Consider the following 23942-nt stretch of genomic DNA (forward strand, 5'->3'; position numbering starts at 1 on the left):
TGTGTTTTGAGTCCAGCCTTCCTAAAGGAAAAGGGAGATGCTCACTTGGGAAGTTCTGAATCCATCTCCTTCTGCGGTTGGGGAACAAGGACCTGGATTGTAAAGCTCACTCGTTCTCTGCCCTTTCTTTTGGCACAGATAATGAGGAAACTCTGGCCTCTGATTCAACCTCAGAAGACTCATAATTTTAAGGTACCGTATTACCTTAAATTTTTTTACCCTTTTACCTTTATGAATGAACATTTCCATTGTCAAGAACACAAGGGATTAGCTTCCTAGATAAGCTCTATGGAATTTCTAGGATTTGGCGCACATAAATCAATAGCCTTTCTTCCAGTCCACGAAGGCCTCCTAATGTTTTAAGCTACTTCATAGGAACCAGCTTACTAAAACTCTGGCCAAAAGAGACCAGACCATTTCTATTGTATCCAAAATCCTCATAAAGTTCTACATAAAATTCATACTGATGACACAGTCTCCAAAAATCTGCTAATGGAGCCAGACTAGCTCCAGGCCACAACATCATGTCAAATGACAGAGATAACACATTGCTAGGTAGATAGATTAAAATGTGTTGTTGTTAGTCTTTCGGCTTTTTCCTGGTAAGGGGTCGCCACAGCTGAACTCCAGACCGCTAATGATTGGCAGTAGATTTTTTACGAAACACCGAGGTGCCAGCTCTATGCCCAACCTTCAACAAAGACACACCCATTTACGCACGCATGTCTTTCGAATGCTACCCATTTGCGGGGGGGACATGCAGACTCCACACAGAAGGCACTCCCAAGCCACGCTGAGAATCGAATGGGAGAACCTCTTGCTGTGAGGTAACAACGCTACCATCGTACCACCGAGGCATTAGATAAATTAATATGTGTATGTCTCTTTAACCCTGGTTTTAAACACTTAATTGACAAAACAGGATTTTAAAATACAAAGAACATGTTCTGAAGCAACTTAGAGACTGGTGTAGTGGAGTATAAAACAATGTCAGAAGTCCTCCCTGCTCAGTCAAACCCAGACTTCACTACTGCTGGGAAAGCTTTAAAATGTGGGCATGATGCTGCAGATACAGCATTCAGGGCTGCTGCAGTATTTTCAGTACTCCAGAGACAGTCTTGGCTGAGGTTTCAGTCCCTATCCAAAGATGTGAAGGTGTGGCAACTCAATTACCCCCCCCAAAAAAAAAAAATCATAACAAAAACAACCCTTTTAGGAAGAGCTGTTCTACCAGAGGCAAAGCAAACAAGTCAAAGCTAAAAGGCAAATCAGAAAAGATGCTGGCAGTAGAAAGATACAATTAAGTGGGGTGGGAGGTTGTCAAAAGGAACTTCACCTCAACTGGGGCCAGCTGAGACTATGCATATCATTGCTTGGAGCCTTCCTGTGTCCTGACAGAGTGCTCTTCAAACTATCTGGAGATATACAGAGCTGAGTATATTTTTCTGGCACTTCAGAGTTGCGTACTGGTAATTGTTGTTTGACTAATTATATATCATTGCTGGCTGACTTCAGAGTTGTGCACTGTAATTTTTGTTTCACTGTATAGTTTTTCAGATCTCTGCTGAAGGTGTTTTTCCCCCTTCCCCCTATTTCTCTGTATCTTAAGTTGGTATAACTGGTTTTACATCCTGTGTGTTATCTGACCATCTCAAGGATTACTTGCATAAAATTAGACCCTCTTAGTAAAAAAAGGCTGCACATCATTGCTGGAGCCTTTCTGAGTCCTGACAGAGTGCTCTTCAAACTATCTGGCGATATCCAGAGCTGAGTATATTTTTCTGGCATTTCAGAGTTGTGTACTGGTGATTGTTGGTTGACTAATTTTATATCATTGCTGGCTGACTTCAGAGTTGTGCAGTTATTTTTGCTTCACTGTATAGTTTTTCAGATCTCTGCTGAAGGTGTTGGTTTTCCCATACCCACCCTTCCTATTCCTGTATTGTTGTTTAAATTTGGAGGCTTTTGCAGTTGCCTGCCCCCACTGTAGATTTGATCTGGGACACTTCCCCCAGTCCCATCTCTTTACCTCATTCTACCTAATAGACTCCTTCTGCATTTGTTTTTAGTCATTTTTAATTTAATTGTATTTTTTAACATGTTTGGTCTAACATTGCTACATAATCAAGTGTGCTAGCTTGCACTGCATTTGAATTGTTTTGACTGCTGTTTTAGCTACTTTTCTGTATATATATATATATATATATATATATATATATATATATATATATATATATATATATATATATATATATATATAAACCTTTCCTGTAACTAGTGTAGTCTAGATTCAGATTTGCTGTATCCAGGACTGTATATAAGCTTCTGAGCCCCCCCCCCCCAAAGCACTGGGTAACCTATCTACCACATAAGGAGTGGTTCTGGCCCAGACATTGTAGTTATTGGCCGTTTGGGCAGTTTTTCCATCTCTCTCAACTTTCTGATTTAAAAGCCCACATTTGCACTTGTTCCCCCCTTTCCTGTAACTAGTTTAGTCCAGATACAGATTCTTAATTTTAGCACTTGAATTTGCTTATTCGTGATCAGCACTTGTTCAGAACTTGTAAGCACTAAATAACCTATTAATTACTACAGCACTCAACCTTCCTCATTACCTAGAGGAAAACAGTTTTGGTACTTACTTTCCTCACTTGCTTAGAGAAAAACAGCTCTTGTACTCACTTTTCTCACTTATCTAGTGGAAAATAGTTATGTATTCAGGCATGTCCAACGGTCAGCTCCCAGTCTTCTCTCCTGTCTATCTGATGAATCTGGGCATCTTGGGGCAATGTAGAAATTGCCTCATGTACACAGACAACCCTCTCCTCCTACCACCCAAAACTACAGCCTGAGAGAGATGCACTTATCTAGCCAAACTGGAGGTAAAGCTCTCTCCAATCAAGACTGAACTTGATAGTCAAGAGGAGAAGGTGAACACTTGCACCACACTCATCACATAGTCTCACTAAATCTACACCACCAAAATCCACACATAGAAACACAAAACATTCACGGAGGCTCTCAATGATAATCTGCTCAAGCAACAGAGACCTCCAAAGCAGAAATGCAAGGAACCTCCTCCCCGCAACACAACCGAAATGACACATAGCCCGCAGACTCAGTGTGCCACTCAACCACAGCCAATAAGGCAAAACAACATACCCAACACACTAGTCATAGGTGACTCTATAGTCAGGCACACTGATGTCCCACTCACCTGGCTAAACAAGGAGAAGGTTACTGTCAGCTGCCTGTCGGGTGCCAGGATCTGCCACATAACCCACGCACTCAGGTCACTCCACAACAGTCCATGTTGGTGTGAACGATCTGAGACGTACCTCCCTGGACTATATGAAAAGAGACATGGAAGAGATCTCCGATCTTGTAGCCCAGGCAGGTTTGACCCTAGCCCTCAGTAGCATTCTGCCATCACCCAGAATGATGCCACAGTGCAAGGACAAAATAATTGACTTCAACAATTGGCTAAGCCTCTGGTGCCATTCTAAAGGGATCCAGTATATGTCTGCCTGGGATGACATGGTCGACAGACCACGATGCTTTGCCAGAGATGGCCTGCACCTGTCAGCCCTGAGATTCCGGATACTGGCTAAGGTTCTTTCCACCCCTATAGTGCCTTTTTTAGGCAAGGTTCAGATGACAAATTCACCACCATAACAGGAACAGGCAATCAAAAATTGAGGGTGATGCTACTCAATGCTAGAAGTCTAAATATCAAAATGCACTCACTCAAGGCACTCCTTAAAATGGAGAACATCGAAATCTGTGCAGTGACTGAGACCTGGTTCAAGGCTCCAGAGAGCACCCCTGCACTACCAGGCTATAACTCATACCACACTTTTCGGCCATGTAACCTGAACCAGAACACCAAAGGTGGAGGTGTGTCCATATTCATTAAAGATATTTACACCTCCAGGCTAGTTGCTCAGCATAATACAGCCAAGGTTATCCAAGTGCAACTAACTCTGGGCAAAACTGCAATCCAAATTGTAGCTTGCTACAGATCACCCACCATGCCCCAGGATTCCCACTCCTCTTTTCTTGATGTACTGGAAAATATTAGGGTTCAACCAAACACCCTAATAATGAGTGATTTCAACTACCCCACCATTAACTGGGAAAACTACTCATGTACCAACTCATTCTCAGCTTTCTGGAATTCATAAACTCCAATGCCCTGGATCAACTTATCCACACCCCCCACCAGGGGCAACAATATCCTAGATCTAGTCATTACCAACATGAGTGACCAGTGTTCCGCACCTGAAGTCAACGCCTCATTGGTCTGATCCGACCATAAACTAATTACCCTAGATATCCACATCCTGCCCCCACCCCCCATTAAGGAAACCATGGCAAAACATTTCTCCAAAGCCAACTTCATGCTTCTTAAGATAGAAGTGGTGAACTTCATGACACCCATGCAGATGGACAATACAGTTATGACTACTGAATCCTACACAATTGCACTTTATAAGCACTTACATGAGTGCATGGATCGTGCTATCCCAAACAGAACCAAATAAGGATGCCAATCTGGTGGTCCCTGCCATAAACAAACTGTACAGCAGAAGGAAGAAACTGTTGCAAAAGAGCATAAAATCGCACGAGTGGAGGAGCTCCCTGGTCAGCCTCAGTAAGAAGCTGCGATCTCTGATAAAATCCTCCAAAGCTAGTTATGAAAACAAAATCGCCACTGATTCTAAAGACAACCACAAAGCATTCTATAGCTATGTCAAGAATCTCAATGGCAACACTCAGATCTGCTCTGAGTTACAGCACAATGGCACTAAATATACAGACCCAACTGATATTGCCAACATCCTGGCAGATAGGTTCAGTGCTAACTTTACCCCCCTCTCACCCCCTAAAGAACCCATCTCTACACTGGAAGAATGCAAAGTTCCTGTAATCATGGCTACACAGGTAAAAACCACACTCTCCAAAGCCAAGAACACAGCATCCATGGGACCAGACAACATCCCAGGCTGCATTCTACATGAACTACAGAATGAACTGGCACCCCACCTATGTACCATGTTCAATCATAGCCTCACCTCAGGCTTTGTGCCTGCTGAATGGCGCACAGCAACGGTTATCCCACTCCACAAGGGGGGAGCCACCACGGACCCCAGGAACTACCGCCTCATTAGCCTGATAAGCCTGGTCTGCAAGGCCATGGAACGTATCATCATGGAACTTATAAACAAAGACATTGGTAATCTCCAAACTCTGGACCCCACCCAGTTTGTGTTTGTAAAAGGCAGATCATGTCTCCTAAACCTGATAGACTTCTTTGAAGCAGTCACCAAAGCCATAGACAAGGGTAAGGTGGTTCACACAGCCTATCTAGATGTTGGCAAGGCTTTTGACACCATCTCCCACTCTGGAATTATAGTTAACTCACTAAACTAGGTATAAATCCCTATGTCACAAGATGGGTTGCTAACTGGCTTACTGACAGAACACACACTGTGAAAGTAGCAGACTCCAAATCCGACTTCAGACCAGTGACAAGTGGAATATCACAGTGTTCAGTCCTGGGTCCTCTCCTGTTTGGTATCTACTTCTCTGAAGTACAGGCTAACACAGAAGATATTTGGCTAATGAAGTTCGCAGATGACTGCAAACTAGGAGCCATAATCGAAACTTCTAACAATGTGGACATCCTACAAATGGGCCTCACTGAGACAGATGCCTGGTGTCAAAGCCATGGCCTCAAGCTCAATGCCAAAAAGTGCATTGTCATCCCCTTTGGTAAAAACTCTATACCTATGAACTACAGCATAGGCGGTAGTATACTTAATGCCGAAAGTGTGATAAGAGACCTTGGGACACAGGTGGACAATAGTCTCTTCTTTGATAATCACATCGCCACAGTAGTCAGGAAATCCTTCTACGTGGCACACCTCATCACAAAGGGTTTCTCTTCCAGAAAAAAAGAGGTCATTGTTCCCCTCTACTCATCAGTCATTAGATCCATTATAGAGTACAACGCCCCTTTTGGTATGTACTTCACAAGACATCTACAACAACTGGAAAGGCCGCAGAAATACCTCACAAAGAGGATTAATGGCCTCAAACAGATGCCCTATGCAGACCGTCTCAAAAAACTCTAGCTTTACTCCGTTGCATATCGCCTACTCAGAGGTGATCTCTGCCTAACATACAAAGCTATGTCAAACCCAGAGCTGTTGGACATGCTCCACTTAAAGAAATCCCAATCCCTTCGAGCTACATGCTCTAGGGACCTAAACCTTGTCACCATAATAAACGGAACATGCCGGAGGGATAGATTCCTGTCCCAGAGACTTCCCATACTCTGGAATAAACTACCTATCTATATCAAACAAAGCTCCTCATTAGCACTCTTCAAGAAAAATATTGATGATTGGATGGGAAATAGGAAATTCCCCCCAGGGATCACCTCTGTGGCTCTGCTCGACAGTGGCATTGGAAAATAATTTTCTTGGGTGGCAAAAGCCAGGGTACCTTTTTTGGCTGGGCTTGTATAGGCCCCAGGGCTGATAGCCTAGTACCTACCTATGAACCAGCCTCCTACCTTACCAAATGCCCAAACCCCACCCTAGCCCTTATCCCACAGTCTCCCCTTTCATCAATATACCAAGATAAGGGCAGGGTGGCCACCTGCTATCAAATATCTTTCTCTATAACTATAGATAGACCGATGGATTCTAAAAATAGTCTATAGGGTATATAAACTCCATTTCCATGTTCAACACCCAAAACAGTAGAATCTCAAGAGTTTCCATATTCAAGAAAGGCTTACTAAAGCTTACTTTAAGAGAAATGTTAGCCTAAGGTACCACAAAGGCGGTACCCCAAAAAAAGAAACAATCAGGGGTGTCTCATGGTATTGCCTGCTTGGCTACAGTCACCACAATGAAAATCTTGTGAGGTCTCCTGAAAAAAAAGAAAACAAATAGAAGTCAGCTTACTTTGCTTGCTGGAATATTTTCAAAAACTCGAGCATTACTACTACTCCACCTTATTATGTCTTCTTAACTTCCGTAGAAAGCAGAAACATTACAAAAAAGGGCTTCACTCAATTCCTGTAAGAAGCAACCATGAGTCTTTTCTATAGGTAGATGCTATGTCAGGTAACTGGTTCCGATTGAGGCAGCCTGAGACCAAAAGTGAAAGACTAAAGTAACTGAGGATCGCAGAATTGCAAGTGTGGGATTCAGTTACTTTTTTATTTCCCTACATATCTGACTTGTATACAGGAATTTAAGAATTTTAAGTGTGTGTGTGTGTGTGTGTGTGTGTGTGTGTGTGTGTGTGTGTGTGTGTGTGTGTGTGTTTTTGTATGCACATGGAGAACCATAACTAGGTTTTGTAGTGCCCCTTGCAGCTCCCTGATCTGATGCCTACCTTGACTCTAAGCTGAGAACAAAAAAAGTAATTTCCTTATGAGCCGAGAATCCAGAGAAAAAGAGTTCTGCTTTGTAAATTGTAACAAGCCACATACTACAAATGAAACAAGGATCTTGATACAGTCAAAATGCCTTGCAATGGGCTTCAGCTCTGATCACAAATACAGTGCTGACATTTGTTTTTTAAATGCTGGTGGTGCAATACTGCCAATCAGTATCTGCCAACAGCATGCATTGCACTTTGCTCCTGGGCAGCTGCCCCATTGCCCCACTTTAGCTACTCTTGTATGTGTGTGCTCGCACGTGCATGTGTGTGTGTGTGTGTGTGTGTGTGTGTGTGTGTGTGTGTGTGTGTGTGTGTGTGTGTGTGTGTGTGTGTGTGTGTGTGTGTGCATGTAGATGTATGCATGTATGCACGTGTATGGGGCTTAGATGCTCTGAAATGTCCTTGATTTCACAGACTGTCTCAGATTTTGCCTGAATTTTCCTAATTTCCATGCAAAGTTTGTGTTTTTTTTTCAGAAAAATCATTGTGGATTGTGGTTGTTAATTAATGACAGACATTTTAAATTCCAGACTTAATAACATTCAGAAAAGCATAGTAATGCAAAGCCAGCTATTCTGGCAACTTTCTAAGTATATAAAGGCAATATCTATCCCTTATCTTCGTCTTTCAGCTTTTCTCGGTTAGGGGTCACCCAGCAGATCACCTGTCAGCTCATGATTGGCAGTGGAGTTTTACGGTGTTGAGTTGCCAGCCCAGTGCCCAACCTTCCACAGAAGGTACACACATGCATGCACTCACGCCTAGGGCCAATTTAGAATTTCCAACCTACCTACAGCATGTCTTTGGGATGTGGGAGGAAACCGGAGCACCTGCAGGAAACCCACGCAACCACAGGGAGGACATGCAGACTCTGCACAGAAGGCACCCCAGCCAGGGACTGAACTGGAGGACCTCTTGCTGTGAGGCGGCAACTCTAACTGCTGCACCACTGCGGCCACCCGCAATATCTATCCCTTATGTTGGTTATTTTTTCACCATTATTTTTAGCTTCCTGCATGATTCTTGATCTAAGAAGTTGGGAGGTAGTTTGGGGGGTTGCAGTGGGTTGTATTCTTTCTATGCATATGAGGGAACTATACATTTCTGACTTTGGTCCTTTGTTTCTCATTATGTTCTAGCTTTATGCTTGACTCTTGTGCTAGAGGTTGAAAAGGATGTAGAGGGGGTTGATGGATCAGAGAGGCAGGGGTTGCAATGGACTGCATACTGTATTCTGACAGCAGCCAGTTGAGAAAATACATTCATGTGTTGCAGTCATTTGTGCATTTATTCAATTATTTAATCTCAGTCAGTCTTCAGAGGTGTTCAGTCACAGTCATAGAAATGACTGCAATAGCAGAATGTTACATTTGTGTGTGTGTGTGTGTGTGTGTGTGTGTGTGTGTGTGTGTGTGTGTGTGTGTGTGTGTGTGTGTGTGTGTGTGTGTGTGTGTGTGTGTGTGTGTGTGTGTGTGTGTGTGTGTGTCTGATATGTATATGCTGGGGACAAAAATGTTCTGAACTGTGCCTAAATTTGCCTCATATTTTGATCTGTTCCTCATAATGTACATTTTTTTCTAGCAAATCAGTAAGGCTTGCAGTCATAAAGAATGACAGACATTTTAGTTTCAGATTTAATACCCTTCAGAAAAACTATGCTAATAAAAAAAGTTATTCTAGCAACTGCATTTATTTATTTATTTACATACTTATTTACTTTGTATTTGGTAACAGAGTAGTTGGACTGGTCTAAAGACCCTTTCCAGCCATGACCTGGGATCAGAGGCAATAAACTTAAGTTATGCACTTTAAATATGGTAGGTTGTTAGGTTTACTTAGTTGAAAAACTTTACAGAGTTGATATACAGTTATTATACAGATTTTATAAAGTAGAATGTTATACAGTGTTTATGCATTTCTTATAAAGTAACAGGTTTATAATGGGTTTTATCAATTATCATAGGTTGCAAAACAGTTTGGCTGCAAGAAATTGCTTCTTAAAAGTTTATTTATTTATTTATTTTTATTTATTACATTTGTTAACCAGGTAGTGTCCGACTGGGCCAGAAGCCCATTTTCAGCGGAGGCCTGGGGACAAAAGCCCTACATACAATAACAAAGCTAACAGCAATGATAATACTTTTATAATACAGTAGTTAAAACAGAACACAAAAAAAGTTTAAAACTGAATTTCCTTGAAAAGTAAAACTCATATCGAAGAGAGTTAAACTAATAAACATTAGAGATATAGGACCAGAGACTAAAAACCTGATTCCAAAAGACTTGCTCTCAGTGTAAGTAACCATGTGCACTCAGAGCAGGTGTTTTGGAATCTGGTCCTAGCCTGTGCAAGCCTGTTTATAGATAGGCCTTACACCAACATTAGACACTTACCCTGAGAGCATGCCTTTCAGAATCAGGGCAGACTTACACTAAGAGCAGCTCTTTTGGAATCTGGCCTACGAAGAGAACACAGGTGTAAGAAGAGGGAAATGGCAAATAAAAACACTTGTGAAACTGTAAGCATTTTTGGATTGTTGAGCCTTTTAAAGAGGTTAACCATTATCTTTAAAGCATTTACAAGCAACTGCCTTGAAGAGGTGCTCAGAAAGGGACTTCTGAAATTTAGTAAATGTATCTTGTTGCCTAGCTTCAGTTGGTAGATTGTTAGATTGTTTCCGAGAGAGTGCCTATTTGTGAGAAGTTTCATTCACCAATGACTGGTTTGAAAGTGGATGGCTGACTGATATTAAGTTATCCTGGGAAATCCTTGAGTAGGACTGCTCCCTGATTGGGAGTTCACTTTTCAGAGGGGGCAACAGCAATCATTCAGAATTTTATACAGTAAGATGCATAGAAAATAAGTGGAACTTTCTGTGATGGGTAGCCAGTTTAGATCATTTAGAAGGCTGCAGTGGTGTACATTGGCCTTGCAATTCTTTGTGTGTATCTAAACATAAAAAATTGGAACTAATTTTGTCTCACTTCCAGCACAAATATAGCATTGTACACAATAACTGACTGTCTGTCAAGAGCTGTGCAGGATGTGTGTGAAAGCAACTATCACTGTCACACAGACACAGTGAGTAGCTGCGCTATCTCACAGGGCTAGATTCTCTGGTTGAGTTTTTTTTTTCTGTGATTCCTACTGTGTACAGGCTGCATTTACTCCCTGTTTCTGTACAGGTTATTCCCAGGTGATTGGGTTTCTTCCCCAGACCAGAGGTTGTGTAATTTATGCTTGTGACCATTTGTGTTTTTACTTTCATAGCAATCTAACAGAAGAGGCACACAGAGAAGATAACTTTCTTCTTTTGGAGGGGTAAGCAGGCAAACATAGGATTGTTATATATTTGCAAACATTTGTCATCTCACTTTATTTCTTAGATTTGAGCATTAATATGTAAACACAATTATGTTTTTTAAAGAAAAAAATAAGACTGAATTTCTTTCTTACTTTTTGATTTTTGTTCAGACCATTATTGAATCAAAGGGTTGCAAAAAAAATACAGCTCAGAAACTTGAATCCTTTTTCTTCTGGGGCCTAGTAGCTCCAAGGTCCCAGCTTAATTTAATTATTTCCTCCACAATAGTGGAGTCTTGCCAGTTAGGCTGTGTTAAAAGGATGGAGAAAAAAATCTAAAAAGTAAGGCAAAATGGAAAGTTAACAAAAAAGAATGAATCTATATGGATGGTGTTGAAGCAGGATATGAGGAAACCTGAAAAGGGCCCTTTAGAAGAGCAGGGTGACCAATGTGCAATACTGTCCTTTTTTAAGGCTGCATTTTTGCTATAACTGGCCTTATTGATCTGAGGTGTATATACTCCATGAATAAGCCATAATGAGTTGGTACTGTTACAATCTGAGGATGAAAGTGACTGGCAGGATATGTTGTTTGATCACAGATGATGATCATTGATCTATTGTAAATAGAGCCCCACACCATTAAAACGTTCCTCACCCATTCATTTGCTTCCTGAAAGTCCAACTAGTCTTAAAGTCACCAGTTGCCATTGGAAACAAAAAGCTTCTACTTCAGGCTGTTTCCGATTCCAAGGAAAGATGGACCCTGGCAACCCATTCTGGACCTTTCAAGGCTCAACATGCAAAATTTTGACCCTGCTTCCCCTCCTGTGACTTCCAATACATCTCATTATAGTACATCTATAGGATGCCTATCTGCAAATTCTAATTTTCAAAGGACACAATCAGTACCTGAGGTTCATGGTAGTAGGGGTTGCACTTTATAGTTTACCTCCTTGCCCTTTGGTTTAGCAACTGTACTTAGGGAATCCACCAATTGCCTTCCCCCAGGAGAGAAAACTAGATTGCATTTCAATGTGGTTAAGCAAACTAGAGTTCACTCTTAATGATCAGAAATCCAACCTGTGCTCAGCGTCTGAAGACAGTTTTCTTAGGAGTACTTCTGGGCACCAATGCCAGCAGTGACCTTCTCTCTACAGAGAAGGTGGAGTCTCTGAAAACCTCTGTCCATAAGATGGTTGACAAAACCAAGTGGACTGAAAGACAGGCCTTCTTGGTCACATAGTTCTGTGGTTTTGGCCATACTAATGGTGCCCTCAGACAGACTGCATGGGAGAAAGTTGCAGTGATTCCTGAGGAACACTTGAGATCACTATTCTGAACCTCCAAACACTGTCATGCCAGTGTTAACCTATGTCAGAAGGGAGCCAGAACAATAGATGAAACATTCAAAGAAATAACCTCATCCACAACTCTACATTAATATACTTAAAATAACTCAAAACCCATAGATTATGCTAGGATCTCTTCCTCTAATAAAGCATGTTAACAACAAAGGCTGTAACAGTTTCTCCTATACTGTTATATAGTCTCAAATAGTGTACCTTGCCATCTCTTTAAATACATTGTTCATCTCTTTGAATCTATTCCACATTTGTTTTTGTGTCCATGAAAATGTACACTTGAGCTGAACCTGAAGACATTTCACATGGATCAACATTCTACCTTAGTTAACAAATTCATAACTGAATGAATGAATGAATGAATGAATGAATGAATGAATGAATGAATGAACAAGGACATGCCCTTCAAGTATATAATTGTGAATCAGATCTTGACATCAGATTCATCATTTCAGGCCTGGGGCATCCACACCCAAGACATTAAGGTGGGAGACACCTGAAGTTTACAGGAAAGCAAACTGCACATGTACTCAAAGAAATGTTTGTAGTAATTTTTGCACTAAAAAACATTCATAACAGGCTGGGTACCAGGGACTTTGAAAATAATCACACCCTGGGATTTAATAAACTCCGTGCAGGAATAGTGCTATTCCTGCATGGAGTGGTTCATGTCCATGTAGCCACAGCAGCATGCCTTGCATGTTCATGAAGTCGCACTGCTGTTTAAGCTACACAGACAAGAACTGTGAACAAGTGTAGGGGGCATGTTCAAGTAGGGCACGGACATTGAACATGCCCCCCATGCACTCCTAAGAGGATCTGGCATAATATTAGAGAATTACTCTAATATTATGGCAGTATTTAAGTGTCCGCAGACACTGAAATGAAATAAATGACCCTTTTAGTGTCTGCAGACACTGAAATGAAATAAATGATCCTTTCAGTGTCCACGGACACTGAAATACATACAGCAGCAGGCAAGCAATGCAGGGGGTGTGTAACAGGTTCTGTGACACACCCTGTGCATTGTAAAAGTGCCGTATGACACCTCTGCAACCCGCTAAAGCAGGAAATGTGTACAAATATACAAATAATGGGGGATAAATCCCTGAAAAGGGACACATCATACATATTGCCCTCACAAACGTAGAAAACAGGTCATGCATTAACATGTATTACCGAAGAAGTCTGAAAGCAAATGTATGCCAATATTCCCTGACAGCGGTCCATGTGGACAAAGGCACAAATAATGGGGGGGGGCAATAAAAATAAGGACACTTCTGAAAAATTGCCCTCACACACTTAGAAAGTTGACAGAAAATAGGATATGTATTAAAATCTCTGAAGGATAGAAGCCTGAAAGCCAAATTTATGCCATTATTTCCTGATTGCAGTCCTCAGTAACTTGTCAGAACACCACAATACTCACTATATAACATAATAATATCATAACAATATTATAATTTTTTTTTCTAGGCTAAGGAATGTTTAAGAGTATCTAAGCGGGTGTGCTCGTTATGGCCCTCCCCTTACCATAGCTTAAACATCCCATAGGAGACAAATACAAATATAGAGGTGAATTTCCACACTGAGATCATGTAGTGGTTAGAGTGCTGACTATATATAGAGCTCACGGTTTGAGTACCAAGACAGGCAAGTAATTTTTATATGGGAAAGTAGTGTTAAAATTATTATTTTTTTTAAACTTAAAAATTATGTAGCAACTGTTTTTTTGTCAGCCAGGGTAGTGTAGCTGGTGTGCAATGTAAGTCTGAGTGCATATAACATGTGAAACCACCCATGTATACACAAGTGCCCCATACAGTATAGTCACACCCCTTGCCAATGTAAGGAAAGCACATAGAGGGGATATCATGTAAAGTACATCATATACAGTTAATAAATGAAGCCAGTCCTGTCATATATTTAAAAAATTAAAAGTGAGCAATGGTTAGCAATGCTCAGCTGTGCTTAGAAGGTGTAACCATTGCTAAGATGTGAATGCTAAGCAGCAGTTAAATCAGCTAAGCGGATTTACTCGCTGTTAAACAGTGCTCAATAACTTTGCTTTTAAGCAGTGTTAAAGCCAGCTTAGCAGGTTTGCACACTGCTTAGCTTAACCTTTTTAAAATGATCCAATGACAGCAAAGGGTGGGAATATTGCTTTATTTAAATGGCACAGCTGGGAATACAGCCATAATCTGTTATTGTCCATCTGTGCAGATACAATGGCTGGTGTAGGAGAGGGAGTGCACTTTTGGGCACAATGCTGGAGCATTCAAGACTCCAGGGTCATGGTTGGACTCCTAGTTAAAAACCATGAGGCGAGATTGCTGCAGGGCCAGTACCAGGGCTCCCAATACAAAGCAGAAGCCTGAGACCATCTCGCTCATGACCTCACCAGCGCTACTGACATCCCCCAGACTGGTGAGCAGATGTGGCACCACTATGCTGACCTAAAGTATAGGAAGGGGGTGCTTTTGGACCAGTGGATCCAAGATGGATGGGTCCAGAATGCTCTAATAGTCTGTAAGTATCACTATCAAGTACCTTGTAGCAAATACTAACCTGAGAATGTGACAGACAAATATGCATAATGTGTGTTTTTCTCTCCTACAGTTGCAGCAGAGAGGGCTGTAAACATCGAGGTCCATGGCGACAGACTGCTGAGGCCGTGCTGACAGGCTGGAGAGTACAAATCTATTTTGCAGTACATTGTTAAAATAGCTAAGAAGGAGTACATTGCTTACTACTAGAAGGTATACTGTTACTGTGTGAACTGAATAAATAAAAAAGTATAACTAACGAATATTGAAGTACAATAGAGACCCTTAAAAAAAACGTTGTGTTTATTCTGGTATGTCGCTGTAGACATATATAGAATGTATACAGGTTCGTCACAGCAAATATGGCTGTGGCAGCATACATTAACTGAGGTGCATCCATGAATAAGCTGTTAGGAAAAAACATAGATGGTGTAGCTGTAAAATGAGAAATAAATTAAATGTGAAATATATACTGCACAAAGGTCTGAACCCTGAATAGTAATATGCCAAGTATCAAAGTGTGTACCATGCAGCATTGCCTTGTGTTAACCTTTGCTTTCCAGGTTGTATTAATGCAAAGGAGTAATGCACAGTACAATAACTATCTGTCATGCATGCATCACAGAATTACAAGTTCACACTGTCTAACCAATAAACTATTAGGTAGTAACCATTAAAACAAAAAACAGCAATTCTTCAGTAGCCCTGTGTGATGAGAAATAGCTTAGTTGTAAATTTTGCACACCCAGACATGGTTTGAATCCAGGGAGTGGTACTAAGATGTGTGCATATCTGCACACAAGGAATCAGGAATAAATGTAAAAAGAGTCAGGTAGTGTTAATGGATATTTTCCCCACAGGTTTTACAGGTAAGTAAATGTTGCCAGTAGCTGTATGAAGGGTATACTAATAAACTGTGTACAACTGTCCAATTATCCCACCACATGCCTGCAAATGACAGAAGGATAGTTACATACAAATATGCACTCTTCCTGAATCATACCTCTCAACTGTACAAATATTTACTGAATGTCCAAATATTTGTCTCAGATTTTTGGTCCATTTTACATAAAGTAGTGGTGTCATGGCAAATCAGTGGCAAACCATTATAGACTGAAGTTAGACAATAATGATAGACATACAAGTGTCAGATGCCATATCCATTAAAAAAGCCATGCAAATGCAAAACCTGGTATTATATCAACTAAGTTTGTAAGAACAATATCTACAATTGTCCATATTTATGGGCCTTTGTCCCACTCTTATGTATGGCTCTGTCCAGATGTCATGCTCTAAGAGGTTGAGAAATATGTTTCTGATACATGTCTCTCAAGTGTCACTCTGTCATAGCAAGTGGCCACTGCTGCAAGTAATCCTGGACACAGATAGCAAAATAGCTGATGTATGCCAGTAGCACACTCACATAACAGCAGTTCAGGGTACCCCTCCTGTGCCAGATATGTAACCCTGACATGTACGAGTACCCTCTAGTCATGTACCCAGAGTTGTCACAGTTTGCCTCATACTATTCCAAGCTGACAGTTTAATAGTTATGTATGTACTAAAGAGGCTATGGCCATAGGTAGATGTAAAGTGAGGGCAGACCCATAAAGTATTGAGCAGTACTGTTGTGGAAAATAGAAGCATAAACAGTTGTTAATGGATTTTCTGTCTCTTCCCCCACCCCTCATCTGCATCAATAATTATGACTCATATACTATGGGTATGTTGTGCTCCAACCCTAATGTTGGGACTTGTATTATTGTTAATATGTTCAATTGCTTGCATGTTAACATATATTGTTCAAATACCATTGTTGGTGGCCATTTTCCATCAATGTTACTGGCATGCATTTACAATGCATATTGTTGTTCCATTTATGCATTTGTTCTGTTTGCTATGCAACAGTTTCAAATCTGTTTTATAGGGTTAATTGGAACATCCATGCATGCTGTTATAACTAATCATGAAATGTGTTGGTCATGACTAACCAACATATTTTGTAAAACCTCAACACCATAGCACATTTGGGAAGACAAATCCCAGTGGATCCACCTGTCTCACCTCATCTGGCTGTAGCACTGGGCCCCAGCATGTCTGGGACCCAACAGAGCAGCGGATGGGGCCTGTCCCTCCCCCCCAGGAGTGGGCAGACAGGAGGCTGTCACCTGCAGTCAGGTCCAGGGTTTGGTGCACAGCACCTAGGATCCGTGTTTGGAGAGCAGCTGCGCCAGATTGAGGACCTCCTGGTGCACCTCGAGGGGCAGGCTGCCTCTCCTGTCCAGTCCCAAGCACATCGACCTTTGGGGCTGTGAAGGTGCAGTAGTGACTACCCATGGGTGGGGATCTCAGTCCCACTGTAACCATATGGGGGTCCATGAGCTTCGGATTCCCAACCACCCTCCCCGTCAAATGTATTTAATCCCCTTATGTGTCATGTACCACCCCTGTCTGCTGTCTTGTCTGTCTCCCTACCCAACCTACCTCCCCAGATGTACCTACACTCCTTCCCCAACATCCCACTCTCACCTTAAAAAAAAGAAAAGGGAATCTGTTCCCCACAAAAATATCGCCCCATACATAGCTGTCCATTTCTCACACGTGCCCACTGGACACATGTAATCCAGTCCAGTTAGCTTGACAACACATTTCTGTTGTCCTCACCCCTCTCTCTGGGGTTTGAGTGTCCAAATTCACCTCCAAATTCTGTACAAATGCACAGCTGTTGCTGTATAAGAAATGGACAGCTATGGACCTTCCCTAAACCTGTCCTGCACGTCCCTAGCTATTTTTCATATTGTTTTTCCTTCTGCATGTCACTTTTTCACCTCTTTCCTATCACCCCTTTTTCTTTTCTTTTAAAGAAATTAGAGCAGGAATAAGCCAGTTTGCATGATGCTAAGTGAAGCTAACACAGGTTACGCATCTCTATGGTTAACTATATGTTAGCATCACTTAACATCATGTAAACTAATGCAAACCCGCTTACAACTGCTTAAAACTGCTTTAATCACTCTGTTTCCATCAGACACTGTTCTGCCTAGCAACAAAATAAGCAGCCCTGTCAAGTATCAAACCCAGGGCTCTTTACACCATAGTCAGAGCAATGTACCACTACACCATTTAAGCTGTGGGGATTGCTGGTGCTTCTTCACATATATCATGCAGTAGAGTCATTAAACAGTAGGGAAAAGATTCTGTAGAATCAGTCAGGTTTTGTATGTATACATATGCACATGTATATATGTATGGAGATGCATAAATATGGAAAATATATACATAATATAGAAATATACATATAAAATATATACATATATATGGACTCTAGGGATAGGGATGAGTTAAGTGAGTTAGGGTTAGGGTGCGGGTTAGGTGAGTGTGCGATAGTGACAGTCTTTAGGGTTAGGGGCGGGTTAAGTGAGTTAGGGTTAGGGCGCGGGTTAGGTGAGTGTGCGATAGTGACAGTCTTTAGGGTTAGCGGTTAAGTGAGTTAAGGTTAGGGTTAGGTGAGTGTGCGATAGTGATGGACCTTAGGGTTAGGGTTTGGGTTAAGGTTATAGATAGTTGTGTATGTAAGGTTTAGTGTGGGTTTGTAAGGATTTTGGTGTGCCTGTGTTGTGTGTGTGCTTGTTGGACAGGGGATTTGTTTTGTTTGTTGATTGTTGGGATTGTGGTGTGTCGGGCATGTGAGGTTTCGTGTTTGTGAACTTTCGGTTATGTGGTGTTGGTGATTTCCTTGTCGGTGTTGTAGTACGTCGGTGTTGTCAAGTAGACCCATATATATATATATATATATATATATATATATATATATATATATATATATATATATATATATATATATATATATATATATATATATATATATATATATATATATATATATATATATATTCTCATAACATGTAGTGGAGCCATACCTCAGAACCATACCTCTCAACCTCCTATTGCAGGAAATCTGGCCAAAGGCTGTACAAATGGGGACAATGGGCCAAAACTAGGCAGATATTTTAAATATTGCTCTTATAAATGTAGAATGTTGCCAGGTTTGTTTCAGCATACATGTTCTAAAGAATGTGAGTTCTGAAACTGAAATGTATGTCATCATTTACTGACAGAAATCCTCAGATCATCACAGTGATTTACCAGGGAAATAAAAATAATGAATCTGTGGAACAGACCAGAAATATGAGCAATAAACCTGGACATTCTGAAACAATCCAGTCAGTCGAGAGGTAAGCTTAGAACCCCTTAGTGCAACAAATCTGGACCAAGCCTAACAAAGTGGGGGGAGAAGGCCATGAAAATAAGGACATATCTGAAATACTGTAGTAGATAAGCTGACACAGTTGCTGCAGTAACCTCCTTCTATCTGTCCTAAGATATATTGACTGAAATAGCACAAGTCCAACACTCAATTCCTTTTCACTAGTTAGTGACTTAAATCCTCACATCAGCCCACTGATGTGTCAGAAATACATGACACTAATGGGGACCAGGCAACAGTACATGCTACAAGTATCTGGACATAACATCACATTAGGGAAACTACACTCAGCTGCTAAGCATGTTACCAAGCACCGTTCAAACTACAGTCAGACTGACACAACACTAACCCAAATCCACTATGTGGAATTACACATGTATTTGCAAATATATCAGGCACTACAGGGATGTAATACCACTGAGAAACAGACTCCAGTGTGAAAGTGCATACCCACAACCAATTTCACCACAGTCACAGTGACATACCGGTAAACCAAATGAACAGTAGAGTATAAGGACTGTGTGAACCAAAATATCTCATCATGTTTGGCACTCACACACTACCCCTACATATACTGGCCCAATTCCCAGTGTAGTATGATGCCTGACCATGGTATGGGACATGTCTCTGTCTGCCCCTACAAACATATACATCTGATAGACCACCAGAAGCTGGAGCAGCATGCACAGTCAAATAGAAAAGGAGCCATAACACATACATCTACCCCCTCCCTACACAGGCCAAATAACATTTACACACTACACTGCTACACAATCCTGACAGTCTGTCAACAATCGCCAGAAATAAACAGACCTCTCAACTGTTCAGAGTCCTACAGAATGTCCAGGCTTTGTCCTCATATATAAGGCCTCTTCCACATAACATGTCTGGCATTCTGATACATCAATGGGATGGTATCAGGAATGAGGGCACTAAATAATGATATACCCGACCTATCAACCTCTTACTGCATGACATCTGGCCAAAGCCTGACATAGTTGGGGGAAGGCCAAAAACAGGGGCATATGTGAAATATTGCTGTTATGAACTGAGACAGTTGCTGGTGTAACAGGGTTTGTTGTAACATATATTTTCTGAGGGTTATGAAGTCAGAAACACAAATGGGTGATACCATTTACTGACTGCAATCCCCACAGTATGCTACTGATTTTCCAAAGACAAAAAATGCCTGAGGAACACACCAAACATGAGAGTCCAACATCTGGCCATTCTGCGGATAGCCCTACAGTTGAGAGTTATGTCTACCACATAACACTGTCAGACGTAAAATCATGCAGAAAAGCCATGCCCACACAAATCCTGTTAAACTAGCATTAATTCAACTGTATAACAGAAATACTTACATTCTGTCCCTATGTCTGGAACATTCTCCCCCAGTTTGTTGGGCTGTCTCCACAGTTTCCATTGTAAGAGGTATTTCTAACTACCCTCTGTGATGCTGTTGTTCACCTACCTCCATGAAGTCCTCCTCACAGGCAAGGAAAAGGGGCAACGCCCACATGAAATACTCAATTATAGAAGTGTGTTGCCATGCCATTGGCTATAGGAATGAAACCACAGCTGTTCTGCATGCAGTTAGCAAGTGGGGGACACAAACTGGTGCACAGGCCATCAGCTGCTCATGAGCATTACCTACAAAAGGCAGCGTTAATATCACATTATCAAAAGGTGAAAATAGCGAACGCTATTTCATCGCCCCCAAAACATCTAAACATGAAAATATCGAACATTCAGAACAGTGAATTATTTTCCCATGGAAAAAAATTTGCTGCTCCGAAACACATACACACAACACAAGCACATCAAACAAACAACAACCATACACATACACTTAAATTCCTACATCTAACGCTACACTAAACTAAACATACACTACTATCTACCCACTTACCTTAACCCAAACCTTAACCCTAAGGTCAGTCACTATCGCACACTCACCTAGCCCGCGCCCTAACCCTAACTCACTTAAACCGCCCCTAACCCTAAAGTCTGTCACTATTGCACACACGCCTAACCTGCGCCCTAACCCTAACTCAATTAACCCACCCCTAACCCTAACGTACAATCGCACACATACCTGACCCCAACCCGTAACTTTCCACCACAGCGCTAAGAATAGTGAAGCCACAGAAATGACCAACTGAATTCTTTCCCGTTGAAAGAATTCGCTGTTCTGTAGCTTTGCTATTCTTAGTGTTCACTGAATAGTGTTCGATATCAGAACATTCAAAGTTTTAATACTTCAATGTTCTGATATAGACCCAAAAGGCAAGCTGCTGCCTATGCAAAATCGATGTATACCCTACATCTGGGAGAGACAGACAGGCAGACACACAAACAAACCAAACAACACATATTGGAATCAAACCAACCATAAATGGAAAAAAAAAGGTATGTCAAACAAGCATATAATGTAATGGAATGCAGTAGGGGGTATGTAATAATGGGAAATAGGAAGTTCAACAAATATGTCTCAACAAGACTTGCTGTACTAATATATTAATGATCAGAACCTATGGCCACAGCATCTAGGTCTGTCTGCAGTGACATAGATCACAGCTCAGGCCCCTGACTCACCCCAGGAAAGGATGGCTCACATATGACTACTACTGGAGTGTGTGTTGAACAATAGTGACTGTGACACTGCTAGGCTAGCTACTGTGATGTCGTAGATATCCATATGTTAATTGTGAATACAACTATGATATACATGTTTGTGTCATAAATGTGAGAGATCTATACAGGGTATTTGGATAGTAAACTACTGTTGCAGATGTGTGTGTTGAAATGCATGTGATATACTGGGGTTACCACTGAATGATCGAAATGTCGACAATCATATGGCCGAAACCATATCATCGACATTCGGAATTTCAAACATTCAAAAAAATAAATAAATACACACGTTACAAAATAAAAACACATTGCTAACAGGGGGCAAGCCCCCCTGCAGCCCCCGTGGGGGTCTCTGCCCCTACATCCTCCGTAACTTAAATATACCAACTCCGAGATCGCAGTACAGTGCAGGAATGGAAATCATTCCATTCTGCACTATAGTGAGATGCCGGTTCCGCATTGTCAAAATTGCAAATGTCGATCATATGGTCTCAGCCATATGAATGTCAACATTTTGCAGTTTCGAGAATGTGAAGGGGACCCGAAATACTGACCTCATGCCATTCAACTGTCCAGTGTTATGTACACTGTGACCATATGTGTGCCTCATATTTGTAGTCATTTACTCATAGAGTTGTGTTATGTCTGGCAAATCATTGGCAACCTGTGAAGACTGACATTACAATATCTCCTTCTCTTTCTTTTGGCTGTTCCTATTAGGGATTACCACAGTAGATCATCTGCCACCATTTCTTTCTGTCCTCTGCATCTTGCACTGTCACACCAACCACCTGCAGGTCCTGTATCACCACATCCATACACCTAATCTTACGCCTTCCTCTTTTCCTCTTGCCTGGCAGCATCATCCTTATCATCCTTTTCCCAATATACTCAGCATCACTCCTCAGCACATGTTCAAATCTCGCTACTCTCTGGCTTTGTCTCCAAACCGTCCAACCTGGGCTGACCCTCTAACATACATATTCCTAATCCTGTCCACCTTTGTCACACCCAGTGCAAATCTTAACATCTTTAACTCTGCATGTCCAGCATTGACTCCTGCCTTTTTGTCAATGCCACTCTCTCCAACCCATATAACAGCTGGTTTCACCACCCTCTTGTAGACCTTCCCTCTCACTCTTAATGGTACGCATCTGTCACAAATAACTCATGTCACTCTTCTCCACCCTCTCCAACCTGCCTGCACTCACTCCTTCACCTCTCCCCCACACTCATCATTACTCTGAACTGTTGATCCCAAGCATTTAAACTCATCCACCTTTGCAAACTCTACTCCCTGCATCCTCACCATTCCTCTAGCCTCCCTCCCATTTACACACATATATTCTATCTTAGTCCTTCTGACCGTTATTCCTCCACTCTCTAGAGCATATATCCACCTCTCCATGATCTCCTCCACCTGTTCCTTACTCTCACTACAGATCACAATGTCATCTGCAAACATCACAGTTAAAGGGGGCTCCTGTCTGATCTTGTCTGTCAACTTGTTCATCACCACTGCAAATAAGAAAGGGCTCAGAGCTGATCTCTGATGTAATCCCACCTCTACCTTAAATGCACCTGTCACTCCCACTGCAAAACTCACCGCTGTCACAGTACCCTTGTATATATCCTGTAGCTCTCTTACAGATTCCTCCACCCCTCCTGATTTCCTCATACAATACCACAACCTCTCTCTAGGCACCCTGCCATATGCTTTCTCTAAGTCCAAAGGACACAAACACTTTTTCTCCGCTCCTCGTGCATCCTCTCACTTTCTAAGATTACATTAAACAATCTGATTAAAAAGACCACTGCCATTTTTCCTAAACACCTGCATACTTCCACAGGTATGTCATCTGGACCAACAGCCTTTCCATTCGTAATCTTCTTCATAGCTATCCTTACTTCCTCCTTGCTAATCCATTGCACTTCCTGATTCACCATACCCACATCATTCAACCATATCTCTCTCTCTCTCTCTCTCTAATTCTCTTCATTCAATAGCCCCTCAAAGTACTCTTTCCATCTGCTCAACACACTCTCCTCGCTTGTGAGTACGTTTCCCTCATTATCCTTTATCACCCTTATCTAGCTCAATCCCTCTGTCTAGCCAATCAGTACAAGATCTATTCTTCATCCTTAGTATCCAACCTTTCATACAACTCTTCATACTCCTCATCCTTAGCCTTTGCCACCTCTCTATCTTTGCCATGCACCTCATCTCCTTATACTACTGTCTAGTTTCTTCATCTCTCTGACAATCCCATGTCTCCTTCGCCAGCCTGTTTATCTGTATACTCCCCTGTACTTCCTCATTCTACCACCAGGTCTCCTTGTCCTCCTTCCTCTGTCCAGATGTC

The sequence above is a fragment of the Protopterus annectens genome, chromosome 7.part0 (genome assembly GCF_019279795.1).
Source record: "Protopterus annectens isolate FY-2018-M chromosome 7.part0, PAN1.0, whole genome shotgun sequence".
Lineage (NCBI taxonomy): Eukaryota > Metazoa > Chordata > Ceratodontiformes > Protopteridae > Protopterus > Protopterus annectens.